A 10,889-nucleotide genomic window follows, 5' to 3' on the forward strand; every position below is an offset into this window, starting at 1 on the left:
GAGAGCCTGGGGCATGTTCTGTGAAGAGCTAGAACTGAGGTGATGAGGAAGATATGTTCCTCACTTGAGGCAGGTGTCTGCTGCAGGAGTTAAGGGGAATTGACTACAGGTGTAAAGCTTACATGTATAATAAAAGATGACAAACGTCATGTGGATGCTCTCATTCAGAAGTAAGGTAGCTCTTTTTGCTGGAGTCTGATTCTCCAAAAGACCTGTTTCAACTCTGACTGAGAGGGCTTAAATCTGAGTGACTGTGAGCAGACAAGCTCTTAGAACTAAGTAACTAACTGTGGCCTTGGGCCAGTCATCCTCCAGATATATCTCACAAAGAAACTGTGTTGGCTTTCAGGGGAGCAAAATAAATCAGAAATAACAGTTCTCAATAGTTCTGACTTTGGCTAGTATAATAACTTGCTAGGCAGAGCTGATACAAGTGTGTGTCTTAGTCCTAAAATACTGTTCTTCATATGTTCCAGTGCTCCCTGGCATAAGGACAGTATTGCATGAAAAGTTAAATGGACAAGCTCTAAACAGCTACACTAATTGTTGTAATGGCATCAGTGTAGAAAGAGGTTATTGTTAGAGTTGAATAGTGGGGCTTGTTTCCTGGGCTCTAACCTTTCTTCCTATTAATTCTTTGACATGGAAGGAATTAATAAGATTCCAAGAGAATAGCTTCTGTACATGGCTTGAGGAACTTAATTAGTATAAAAGAAAACAGTATTATTCGTAAAGCTACTTCATTACAGTTGGCTTTACAATAGAACTTCTGCTTAAAATGTCCCTGTCTCCTGATTCACTTCCTGCTATAAACTGCAAAACAATAGACATTTCACAGAAGATATATAGCCCTGCATTTCATCAGCAGAACATGTCAGGCAGAGCTCATTTATCTGTGGTAAAGGAAGGGCTTTTACTGTGTCACTGTGAGCTGGTGCTGTTGGCTCAAGCAGTTGCTGTTCTGTTGATTTGGATGGAAATTACAGAAGGGAGCTGACATTCTGTGACTGCTTTATGACAAGAGTTCACTCCAGGTTTTGGGTCAGTGGGAAGGACTCTGTGTCTTGTGGTGCAGAGGTATCCATTTATGCTGACCTGCAGGGCTTCTAAATAAAAAAAAAAAACAAACAAACAAAACCAGAAACTTTATTCCTGTCTTCTCTGCAGAAAACAAGTGTGGATAGCTGGGAGAAGTTGACTGCAGCCTCAGTTTTGGTAAAAATTTTATTATTAAGAGGAAATAGGAACATATTGGAAAAATTGGTTGGTTTATACTGAGTTGTAGGAAGTTGTGTGGTCTAGGCTTGTTGCTATATTTTATATATTAGTAAAGGCCTGTATGCACAAACCAGCCTTTGAAATAAGTCGTGATATTAAGGGCTAAAGTCCTTGAAACCTTCATGCAGAAGAGAGAGTAAAGCAAAACAATATCCCTGTGTGTAAGAGAAAAAATGTAAACTGTGTGTGTTAGCCAATAGTAACTTGTTCTGCCTGCAGACCCTGTAGAACCCTATAAAAGTGTGCTAAAGATAGAAATAAACTGGCATTCACAATTACTTCTGTGAAGACTGGTGAACAACTCGAGGGTCTTTCAATATTTGGTGCCCGAACAGGGACACCCCTGCGGGCAGAAGGGCTTTGGAGTCATCGGAGTGGATCTGGGCGCTACGTTGTGGGCTTGGATCAGCACCAAGTAGGCAGCCTGAGCGCGGTGAGACGCGGAGCGGTTAGACGTGGAAGTAGGGCTGCTGGGGGGGGGCCCAGGCAGGCAAGGGCGCTGTAGAAGGGTCGCAACCTTCCCTCTTGCGGGTTGCCGTCAGCATGGAGGCAGAATTTGCGGCGGCAGATAAACTGCTTCTCTGCATCCTCGTTAAACGAGGCGAAGCAGCCCAGGAAAAGGACCTGGATATGCTCATTATATGGGCTAATTGTCTTGAGCATTTGCAGTGCTCACTGCTTCTTGCGGGGCAAGAACGGACTGATATGTCGGCTCTGATATATGGGAAACGGCAATTACGGAAAAGAGCAAGGACACTGTGTTTCTCGGTCAAACTTGGCAGATTGTAATTAATACCTTAAAAAACAGAAAAGTGAGATATGCTGAGGCTGTGAGCCCTGTAATTCTACCTGCGTCACAGCGGCAGATGCCTTTACCTCCCACTGCTGGGCAAGCTCTCCTATCTATATTGCCCATGGAGAGAGGGAGGGAGAGTTAGGGAGAAGAAAATAATGAGAAAAAAAAGTTCCACAGCGAACGCTGAAACAACGAACAGAATCCGTTCAGTTATGGCAGGATGTGATACATCCAGAACTATTTGCTTCATTTTTGGAGTCACTTTTAGCACTACAACCTTATTTAAGTTCCATCTTTACCACCCTGGAAGAAAAGAAGCCAAATTTAAATTGGTTTCCACCCGAACCAGAGGGACATGAGGGAGCGAGGTAGGCACAGAGAACAAAGGCACCCTGGGGGTAGAAGCAGTGCAAGAAAAGTTCCAAGGCCACTCTGATCGCCATTGTTAGCACCTGGCCATGAGAGACTTTTCGTGTAAAATCGCCTGCTTTTGCAAAATCATGCCTTTTTTTCCTCTATCAGCGAACAACAAGAGAGATTGAGAGAAAAAACTGCATTTGTTAAAGTTAACTTTGTGAGGCTTTTTTTTTCTTTCTCTCCGTTTTTCCTCTCTGCGAGAGTATGTGGAGAATGTGAAGAAAGATAAGAGCAGAGCTGCAGCAGCAGCAGAGCGGGCAGTCCACCCCCCCGCTCCCTCTCTCTGGGGGGGGGGCACTGGGATGGTGCCTGGTTTGTTGCAGGGTCATGATTTATTGGGTTTTCAAAATGTTTTTATATACCATTGTAGAGTTAATTTTGTGTTTTAAGTAATTATGAGTTTATGCAATTGCAGTTTTTAGGATTTTACTATAGAAATTATTGTGGTTTTTTAAAAGTTAAAAAAAAAAGAAAAAAAAAAAAAGAAAAAAAAAAGAAAAGGTGTTTAAGGTGAATATTAACAGAAGTTGCCTTGCAATAATTGGTTTTAGAACCCAAGGTTAAAATATGGTGTGATTTACAACTTCTAGGAAAACCTTCTTCCAATTAGTGTTATCTATAGAAGAGATTTGTGGTTTAAAAAAAAAAAAAAAATTAGTTAAGAGAACTTAACTGTACAAGACAAAGCTAAGTTAAAGTATATATTATCCATTTGCTTGTTTTTTCCACAGTTTTAATAAGGTAATTTTAATGTGAGTCCTTTTGTTATATAAAACACATATAACTGCATATATACCAATTTGGATTTTAGATTTTAGTTTAAAAATTGGACTTAATGTTTTTGAAAAGTGCTACAAAAGCTGGATGGCAACTTGCCAAATCCCATGTTGTTGTGGCGGTTTTTCTCCAGAAAAACTGCACTTTAATATCCTAACCAATTTAAGCATATATTAGGCAAATTTCTATTATGAATAAGTATTTTTAGTAACATTTGCAGTTATTGTGGGTTATTCTCAAAGCTAGATGACATAGAATTGTGATGGATTTGTTACATTTTTATAATCTCTATAGTGAATCCATGTTATTGTTATATTGTGTTTAAAAGGTATATATTAAACTTTTAGTTGCTTTTTTGTAGTAACAGAATAAGATTAAGTTAAGTTTTCATTTAATATAGATTAAGTGTTAATAGAATTAAGGATAGTCAAGTTTTATAATGTTTAGGCTTGAATGTTTTTAAGTTAAGTTTTCTAACTTAGATATTCTTTTAAAGTTAAGTTTATTATTTCCTTTTGTCATATGTAATTATTGTTGGGTTTAGATATTGTTTAATTTAAATTGTTTTATGTTTTGTTGGAGACACTTGTTTAAACTGCAAAGTATAGTTGTTTTCCTAGAGAGAGGAGGACGGCCACAGCTGAGACAGCTGTGATGGAGCACTGGTGAACACCTGCTTGTGGATAGAAGTGAATGCAGTCTGTGACACCCTTGACTCCATCAGGAGTTCTACTGGTTGTTGCAATCTCTGCAGTTTTTGTTTGTTATAGTTTTCTTATTTTTCAGTGTTTCCAGAATTTTAAGAAGATGTGCCATTGCTGAGGATCAGCTGCCATTGGGGAGGCCTCAGATTAAACCAACTGCTGCATGGTTTAATTGGTCTGGTACCTAAGGCTCCTGATCATTTGCTTTGTACAAATGCATTTTAACAGTTTGCTGTGCTGTAAGCATCTCATAGCTGCTACTATTGAGAACCTTGTTTTAGAAATGAGTTAAGAGGCATCTTTCCAGTTTAAAGCCAGGCCCTGGCCAAGCCTTGACTTTACCTGGACAGAATGTTTGCCAACAAATCCAGATATTTTTTGTACCAAAACTGTATTTGAGTCACTTTTTGACTCAACAGTTTGACCCTATTAATACGACAGCTGGATCAATTTTGAAGTGGGCTTGGAGAATCATTTTCCGGAGGTGATGATCCAATCCTTCACTGATTTTTGTTTCTGTTTGTTTGCTAACTATGGGATGCTAGTGCAGTGTTTTAGTAATTAATAGCAGTTTTATATTATATATGTTATTAATAATGTTTAAGATTTAATTGATTTTTAACTAGTATAAGTTCTTATTAATTGTGTATATGGTTTTGTGTTGCTGTTGATGTTTATAACAGAAGTACATCTCATTCTTATTTTTTTTTAAGAAAAACGGGGGAAATGGATGCCCCACAAGCATTTAATTAGCGTAATTTATTAACTTCAAGGAGAGAAGTGTCTGTGTTTTGTTGGCAGGTTCAGAAAGGTCACCTGTCCATCTGACCAGACTGTCTGCCTCTGAACACATGAGATCCAGTGAACAGAGATGTCATCACACAGCCTTGGTACTCCAGACATGGATCAGAAGTGGACCTGTCAGGACACAGTTGTGTCTGAACACTACACAGACAGTTGCCAACAGAAATTTTATGTTGTTATTATGATGTTGTGTCTCTACCAATTTTTCAGGTATCCTTTGTTTTAAGATTTAGAAGGATTTGAAGAACAACTTGAACATCAAAGCCCTCAGTCACCGATCAGCTGCCAGCTGACATCATGGGAGCAGTGAACGTTCCAGGACTGAATCGTGCTGGAGAAATTCTGTAGAAGATCTAAAAAGTGTAGAGACTCCATTTAATTGTATATAAGGCAAATTGTAGTTGTGTGTTTACCCTTTCAGCAAATTGCTTTCACGCTTAGACTACATATATACCAGAGCACGTGTGTTAAAAGTAGTTAGATAATAGTTTAAGTGTTTAGCTTGTGTAGTAATTGTTATGTTAGTATAAAGTATAAGTATTCCCTCTTCAAGAGGTAGTGTAAGCATCTTTGAAAGTTCATTTAACGATTGAAGTTCTAGCTGTGAGTTTGCAAATATGGTGTCATTTACATGGTAAAATGCTTATGGTAATTGTGTTGTGTATAGTCCTGACCAACTGTCTGCTAACTAACATCCAAAAGTGACAGAATATATGGGTCACTCTGGCACATTGAACTGGCCAAAGGTCAATGTGTCTGAGCCTAGCCACCCCTGGAGATCCTTTTGCACCTGTCTCACAGGAGCCCCTGAATGGGATCCTCAGGCATTTAAAGGTTTAATTAGTAACGAGACTCGACTGAATCGATTGGCAGTGTTGCAAGAGTGCAGTCGCACTGTTGGCTTCACATTAAGACAACTTGAAGCCTGTTAGCAAGCAAAAATTACCAAAGTTCTTAATGTTACAACCCTCAGAAGAATTGGATTTGTTATGTTCCACCAATACCTCAGGTGGATAGATAATGTTTGAACCCCCAACAAAAAGTCATTCTAACAAAGTAATGTGGCACTGGGCTGCAGTCAACCCTATAGCTGATCTCGTTACTACCACTGTAAGTAAAGCCTTTATTCGTGGTGCAATCTCACAGGACAATTACCAAAACAATTACCTAGTTCCATCTTCCTAATCTGTGGAGATAGAGCATGGAATTAGATTCCTGCTAACAGAAGACCCTGTTATCTTGGGAAACTCACTTTGTTCCACCCAAGCTTACATCAATTGTTGAATGTAGCTAGCAAAATGAAGAACATCAAACAGTCAAAGCGAAGCCTGAATGAATTAAGGCTTAGCAACTCTAAAAAGGCTCGCTTGTTAGACTAAGGAAGAATTAAACTTAACATCCACAATGTTAAGTGAGCTTTCAGCCGATGTGAGTAGTGTGTATCATGCAGTACTATGAAATCAAGTTGCAATTGACCTTTTGCTCTTAGCACAAGGACATGGTTGTGGAGAGTTTGAAGGCATGTGCTGCTTAGATCTTACTGATCATTCAGCTTCCATCCATGAGCAACTACAACAGCTACAGGATGGGTTACATGCCCTGAAAGAAGATAGTGATCCCATCAGAGGTTGGTTTGCCAGCTGGGGCATCACTAGATGGTTGAGGTCTCTTGTGCTAGAAGGGGGACGGACTTTACTTATAGTGTTAATTGAGATGACAGTCTAAGTTGTATGTTATCTTATCCAAAGCCTGGTTTGTGCAAAAAGAGAAAGGGGGAATTGTTGATATATTTTATGTATTAGTAAAGGCCTGTATGCACAAACCAGCCTTTGAAATAAGTCGTGATATTAAGGGCTAAAGTCCTTGAAACCTTCATGCAGAAGAGAGAGTAAAGCAAAACAATATCCCTGTGTGTAAGAGAAAAAATGTAAACTGTGTGTGTTAGCCAATAGTAACTTGCTCTGCCTGCAGACCCTGTAGAACCCTATAAAAGTGTGCTAAAGATAGAAATAAATTGGCATTCACGATTACTTCTGTGAAGACTGGTGAACAGCTCGGGGGTCTTTCAATATAGGCTCTTATGTTTTTCCACCTTTTTTAAGTTGCCATCAAAGCCTAGGCAAGCTGTCCATACTTGAACTTTCCCAGTTACTATGATGACATAGATACCTTTACTATTGGCAGAAAGTCTTCTACGCCTTCATTATTCTCCAGTTTCGTACCTATTAAAAGCCAGTCATTCACATATGAGGTACTCATAGACAATTGTCAAATAGAAAACTTGGACAGTATGAAACAGTAATTAAAAACAGCAATGTGAAAAATGAGGAGACAACAAGAAATATTGCAGACAAGAACATGGCTTTTATTTGAGAGGTTCTTTCAAAAAAAAGTTGGGCAGTGAAACAGTGAAATTGATTGATTTGAGTGGAATTAAATTTAATAATCTGAAATTCGTTATCATTGGTTGGCATGTAGTCACTAACAGCATTACATTTGCAATCAAAATATGGTCCAGGATTTAAATTTACATTTAAAGTGTAAATAAACGTTATAATATATGGAGTTTCTTAACAAGAGAGAAAGAGTTTGAAGAGAATGCTGAAATGTTGTGGCAGCAGTCAAGAAACACAAAATTTGTTCTGAGTGAAGGCAAGAGACAGAATTTCTTAACAGGGAAAGTACCAGTGCATAAAGGACACATGGAATTTTTGAGGACAGCAGAAGAAACAAGAAGTATATATAAAACCAGATTGTGTTAAAAGTAAAAATAACTGTGGGATACTTATCTAAAATGGGAGGATTTTTTTCCCCCCCACAAACTTCCTGTCCTGTTCCTAACAGTCTGAATCAAATGCTCACCAGTGGGGCTGGATAGACTGTCAGCTGTTCTTCTAAGGAAAAAGATTTTGGTAATCTTTCACTGGATGTCACATTTTTAAGGTAACTGAAAATGTGCAGAGAAAAACTGCTTTTTAATACTTAGGAAAAAAAAATCAAAATACTAAAATTAAAGTTATTAATATAGTAGTGTGATTCTCTACATAAGTAAATTATTTATAGCATCATAATATTGTCATCTTGCTGGGATCTTGCATCACCTGATGATAGATATAATTAGACCACTTTTAATTCACTACGAGAAAAACTTAATCTTTGAATATACATAAAACTAATTTACATTTGATAAATTGAAAGAAAATAATACTTTATTAACCACTGAGGTGTATTTCCCCAAGCAGCTTTTCGAGTGCATGTAGCCTCAAGTCCTGTATATATTTATGCTGACATTAAAGTGTATTACTATAGGTAATGCAGTCAAATTACTGTACTTGCATGTGTATTAACCCCAGTGCAAATTCTGCTTTCTTCACAGGAAGAGCAATAGTGCTGATTCCAAAAATATGCTAAGGTGACTCTAATAATGTTGCTTCCAAATTGTTTCAAATGCTACACTTGGAATGGGGTAAAAACTTGGCAGTTAAAAATGTGTTTTCAAAACTCTGATAACAGTTACTGTCTTACTGGCTTCCAAAAGTGTCCAGGCATTTTTCATTTAAGTGTCAAAAGAATATTCAGCAGCTTGAAAATACTGTTCCCTAAAGTGGTGCCTTGAGAAACCTCCAAAGTTAAGATGTTTGTAAAAATTGCCTTTTGGTAAGCTTTATTTTTTCCAGCTCATAATCCGACTTTTTATCTTCAAAATTATGATTTCATAGCATTTTAAAATATGTTTCATAGCAGTTATAAAGATGCTAATTGAATTTTAAAGATGTTTCAGTGAAACATTGGAAAACACAACTGTTATTTCTCGAGTTGTACTAAAATCTGATTCTAGCTGTTTGTACAAAAATGTTATGCAAAGTCTTCACTTTTGATCAATCTCCATTCCCTTGGGAGTCAGAACCAGTCCAAATTCCATATGAAGACAACTCCCAAAATAACACACTGCCTTTCCACTATGACACAAGGGCTAAATATATTGTACCTATATGCGTGTGTGTATTCTATATTATATATATAAAATGTATAGTAAGTGTACATATGGAACTGCAGTAAAATATATGTAAACAGAGTAATAAATTGTATAGTTTCCATGCACTTATTATAATGTAATATATATAATTATATGTTATAATGTATATATCTAAATGTATAAGCAGTACATCAGCCTACCAAAGTCAACACATGGGAATAGCTGATTTGAAGAGTATTTTCTTCATTGTTAAAAGACTGACTGTTAGTTTGTGCCACCAGACTCAGGACTTGAAGATACATTTCTTACTCCCTTTACAGTAATTGTAAAACTGGCCTAAGATAAGAACGTGGATTCTGGTTTTCACAGGGAGTAGCATAGATGCAGTCAGCACTGGGTTTGTGCACAGTGGGGTGATTTTGGGGCACAAGGTGGTGGGCATTCAAGGAACTCTGTGTGGAATAGTTGGGGATTTTCTGCGTCAGTCCACTCCAGGCTGCAGGTTTTGTCCTTTGCCAAACTGGAATTCCCTTTCATCACAGTATGAACTCTGTTCTGCCAGGGACTGTTATGATTTACACTGAATTCCTGTTCTGTTTCTTCCGGCTTTGAACAAGTTAGAGCAAACAAAGAGATGAATGACTGTTTTGATGTCAGATTGAAGAAAGTCTAAGTGTTCTGGCACAGAGAATTTCCAGCTTTGACAATGCTCTAGGCAAAATGGAAGCTTAATTCCTTACAGAAAGAGCTGTATTTATGATTGTATATGTCCCTTGTAGTGTGCTGTAAAGAAAGCTTTATCTCACATTAATAAGACTGTAGAAAACAAAAGTGCAGCTCTGGTCAGAAGTTTAAGAAAACAAATTATAAGATTTCTCCTCTCAAATGTTAACTTTTAGCACAGGATAATGAAGAAAGGGAGACAAGGGAAGGGAGAAATCATGTTCAGTCTTAGGAAGCTTACCAGCCTGATCAAATTTCACAGTATTGTTTATAGCAATTAATTCAAATCTATTGGTCCAGGACATTCAGAAGATGAATTTTATCCCATGGTGCTATGGTCTTGCAATTCTACTGAACTAGTCTAAGTGAACTGAAGTTAATGAGTCACAGACTGAGTGAAAGAGTACAGGAAGACTTGGCGTCGATCTGATTATATGCGGACTTGTATAAGAAACACAGCCAAGAGGAAAGTAATCTTAGGACTGTTTTGCAGCCCTACCCAGTGATCCAGAGCTCTTGTTGTCCTCAAACCAGGCTGTGCCCGGGGCCAGCGCTGGAGGCGCAGCAGTGATGAGAAAGGCAGATGGGAGGGAAACGCAGAAACTAGCAGCGGAGAAGGCAAAGGCCGAAAGGACGAAAGGTCACGGTGGTGGCTGCTGCTTGGAACTTGAAACAGTCCTCTGTCTAAAACAAATAAATACGGTTTGGATAGGCGAAGGCGAGAGTCACAGGTCTGAGACCGGGCGAGAACCGCGTAGCTCCGCGGAGAGCGGTGTAACCAAACCAGCAGTGCCATGCCAGAGGTGGCTCTGTCCTTGATCCCGTGCGCGGGGCAGCTGTGAGCCCGACCCAGCCCGGCCCCGAGCAGTCGCTCCCGGTGCCACAGTGCTGGCGGAGCGCACCGCGCTGTGCAGAGCGGAATCGCCGCCTGCATCGCTGCCGGGCAAGGAAAAGTCCCCGACACTTCCCGCGATCTGTCAGCTCGCTCACATTTCGCTTCGGGAAATGACATTTGCTTATTCACGGTGCCCCGCAGTGGAAACGGGACACGAACGCAGTGTTACTCCCGCCGCGCCGTGCCACGTTCCGCCGTGCTCCTGCCACGGTTTCCTACACTCGGGTATCTAGCTAACCCTGCGGCCGAACGGGCCGGGCAGCCGCTGCCCCCGGGGAGAGCCCAGCCCAGGCCGGGTCCGGTGGCGATCGGAGCCCCCCAGGGTGAGGTCGGGTCGGGTCCGGGGACGCAGTATACCACGCGCGTGGCTCTGGCAGTCCCCGACGGCCGCCGGGGAGCGCGCGCTGGCCGCGGGCGCGCGCACCACCCCTCACTGCCTCCGACGAGGAAGTGGCGTTGATTGGCAGTCTCGGAAGCCAATAGACGGCTGCGGAGCGGGAGCTTGCCCGGGCTCTCAGC

This window comes from Poecile atricapillus, chromosome W, assembly GCF_030490865.1.
Source record: "Poecile atricapillus isolate bPoeAtr1 chromosome W, bPoeAtr1.hap1, whole genome shotgun sequence".
NCBI lineage: Eukaryota > Metazoa > Chordata > Aves > Passeriformes > Paridae > Poecile > Poecile atricapillus.